Consider the following 3,738-nt stretch of genomic DNA (forward strand, 5'->3'; position numbering starts at 1 on the left):
ATGATTGGAGTGGGTTGTATACAAAGGATTATATAAACCAAAGTCTTCTAGTGAATTCCTTCTTTCATGGAACAAAGGGAGACGTAGTGTAGTGACCCGTCCCATAATCACTAGATAATCAAAGCTTAAGCATGCAAAGTAACTTAATTGCAATAATCAGATAATCCAGCAGAACTTTAAATATTACAACTAAGAAAACACCGGCGAGATACAACCGGTCCAAATCAAATACCACAATTTTTATACAACCCAATCGAAATATATTACAGTAAAATGCACCATGCTAGAGCTCAACAACCTCTACCACCCGGTCCGTCCAACCTAAGACCTGCCCCGTGGAATGGGGTTTCCAGAACTAAAACCGAGAACGTGAGCTAACAACGCTCAGTACAAAAGTATGAGTATACACATGCTATGAATGCTAAATGCAAGTGAAGGTACCAGAAAACCTATGTAGAATACTGCTCAATCAAAAACGTCATGGTATGTATCACACTGGGCCGTCGCATCAGGAGGTACTCCTATACCATAAATCTGTGGACATGTCCGGATCCAAAACTATGGTATCCATCCACAATATAATAGGTCTGAGTGATCTCTCTAATGGTTATATCAATGATAAAGGCTCAACGTGATAATGCATGCAACATAATATCAGTGACATAATTAATGCGCATAAAATAATGTCACATAAAACATACAATCATAAAACATGCATACTCAATCAAGGTATCTCGGATAGTATGTCCGTACCTCAGTATAAGCAACCTAGTGATACTGGCTCTCTAGTCCAAGCCTATAAATAGATAATTATCATATCACTAATCGTTTATTGAAATTTTTAACTAGAATAACAGCTACTCACTAAAGCTAATCAAAGTCTAGCGCTATACATGCGTCCTTCGTTAGCCCACTGATGGCGATAGCCTCAAAACGTGGGCACAACTCCGCTACAACCTCGGTAGCTCTCTGATGCCTCCTGGCCCTTGAATAGGATGCTCAAAAGACCCTAAAATCTAGTATAAATCGAGATAGGAAAAGTTGGAATGAGCAAATGAAATCGAGCTCTCGGCCCTATATATATAGGCGACGATCGGAACTTTCGATCCTCTTTCGGAGATTCTGATTGTGCTTCCGATCGTTCCCCACCAACAATGTGTCTCTGATTTGATAACTCGTCTTTCGACAGTAGTTTGGAACTAAAGATCTCACTTCGGAGCTTCCGAACTGCTCGTAGATTCCAAACACCAACCTTGGCTTCCGAACTTCCAAAATCCTATTTGGAACTTTCGAACGACTCGGACCATCCGATCAGCAATGCTAGATTCCAAACACGTTTGGAACTTCCGATCCCCTTTGGAACTTCCAAACTGTCCCAAATGTTTGAAGTCTTAGAAACCATTTTCGATCATTCATTTAGTTTTTGTACTTGGTTAAGGAAGACGAAACCCTTGATTTTATTCACTTTGTGAGATTTTGATTTTCAATGTTTGATTTTTGTCGAGTATAAAAAGTTATTCTGGTTTATTTCATGATTGTGTGTTTGATTATTAGATTGATCACCTGATAATTCTTTCGTACAATCTACCGCTAAATTAGAATTCAAATCTGTAATTGTTTGAATCATCTTTGTGAATCAACTGCGTCTAATATTTTCTGTTGTTGAATTTGTTAAATCGTAGGAACAACAATTGACTAGGCTAAATACATCCGCTGGTGCATGTGTTGTCTAGATTCATCAGTTTCACTCATATGAATGCTACCTTAGATTTAAATCTAGATCGCTGGTATTTGGGTTGATTTATTGGTAAGGGTTAATCTAGAACTCTAGTGTCTAATTAACTAAGATTAAGGTGGAACAGGAATTAGATTTTCAATTGTGAATATTCAATGAAAATTAATTATTTTTAGAGAATCGATGATCGAGTGAATGATTTCAAGGGTGTAGTCGACCGACACCAAGTCTCGTTAATTTATTGATCTTTCTTATTTTAATTTTTGCATAGTAGTTAATTCAAAAATCTAAAATCCCCTTTTATTTATTTCCAGTATTTTTAATAACACAAATAAATTTCACTTTCCTTGTGGAAACGATCCCTACTCTCGCTACTACATGTTTATTTAGTTAATCTGAGTTGGGTTAATTTGGACGCGACATGACTAAGCGCTACCAAATTTTGGCGCCGTTGCCGGGGAAGGCATTTAATTTATTTGTGTTTTTGTTTTTATTTATTTTTTCACCATTTATTTTTTCTGTTTTTGCAAGAATTTTTGTGGTATAATACTTCGAGATGTCAAATCGACAAGTATTCACAAGTTTTATCCAGCAACACGGAGAGACTTTCTACGCAGCATGGGAGAGATTCAAGGGTTTAGCGACCATCTTCCAGTTTCATGATTTTTCTAATTGTTCTCTCCTTACCTTTTTTCTTAATGGTTTGGATGCAGTGACAAGGAGATGGATAATTGAAGGAGCTTTCGTAGCCGGTAGTTCATTATTTTGCGGAGATGATGATAGTTTGATGCATCTATTGGATGATATGGCAGAATTTGACTATTACCGGTATTGGGATCTTACACACCCGGATTTTACAGACCAACCATTCGAGCTTCAAAAGGAGGAGAAAAGTTGTTCTAAATTGGTCTTACATCCGCTAGAGGACATTATGAGCAAGCTTGTGGCATCAACTGAGGAAGCTATAGAAGATCTAAAAAATTCTAAATGTCACCTTGTGGAGCACATAGAGAATATCAAGAGATCAATCGTCCATGAACACCAAGAACAGGAAATGATGCAAGATACTCAAGCAGTGACCAACCCAATTTGGTTCGATGATGATGACTTAGAGAACCAGGATTGGGAGTGCGAATCAAATCATACTGAAGATTTAGAGGCGTTTGAGTCTTCTCTTCTTATTGAACCTCAGATGGTTTTATGACATTGCATTACGATCTTGAGCGCACCTGTTAAATTGTTTTTATGAAATTTATTTGAAAATCAATAACAATTCCATCCGGGCTTGGAAAGTGTTTGAAATTCTATTCACTTTTCCATGATAAGTTTGCGGGTTCAATGGGATTGTAGCTCCATCCGGGCTATAGACGAGAGGATTGAAATTCGAATCCTATCTTAGTTATAGCTAAGTTTGCTGGTAATTATTGGGGATTAAGAAAAATCGGGTGCAAAATCCGAAGGTGCGTAATTATATCTCAACAGAGTCGTGTTTTTGTTTAGGGATTGTTGGGAGGAAGGAGACTTGATTGTGATACTTACACTGATATGTCATAGGTCGACGAACAGTCTTGAAACTATTTCTTTTGAAGTTGCATGTAGCTGGAATAATATGTCACACACGCACGTTCATGCTTGACTGATGGTGTACTGTGAAAAATCGATAGTATTCATAATTTTGTTTTTTATGTGGGAACATCTTTGAGGCTGTAATTTTCATGATTCATCTTTGCTTATATTTTTGTGTTGCTGGAGGACGAGCAAAGTTTAAGTATGGAGGAGTTTGATGTGGTGATGATTTATTATGGTTATTTGGGTTAAATTGATATGATTAGGAGAATTTGCATTGCTTTAATTCATTTTATAGTCCCTAATTATTGTTTTTGGTTGGATTTAGGAGAAGAAGAAGAATGAGCAAAAGGTAGATGAATTTGAGAGGAAAAGATGGAAAAGCTATTGCGCGAGAATGAATTGCGGAGCAGCAATGATAAAAAAATCATTTTTAA

General features: G+C 37.0%; 1 non-coding gene across 1 annotated transcript; it reads right to left on the bottom strand.

Annotated features, from left to right (window-relative positions):
* Window positions 1-2,296: 2,296 nt before the first annotated feature.
* LOC140885949 (small nucleolar RNA R71) lies at window positions 2,297-2,401 on the bottom strand. Its single transcript, XR_012151360.1, has one exon. It is a non-coding gene; the product is annotated as a small nucleolar RNA R71 (small nucleolar RNA).
* Window positions 2,402-3,738: the final 1,337 nt, after the last annotated feature.

The sequence above is a fragment of the Henckelia pumila genome, chromosome 2 (genome assembly GCF_033568475.1).
Source record: "Henckelia pumila isolate YLH828 chromosome 2, ASM3356847v2, whole genome shotgun sequence".
NCBI classification, from domain to species: domain Eukaryota; kingdom Viridiplantae; phylum Streptophyta; class Magnoliopsida; order Lamiales; family Gesneriaceae; genus Henckelia; species Henckelia pumila.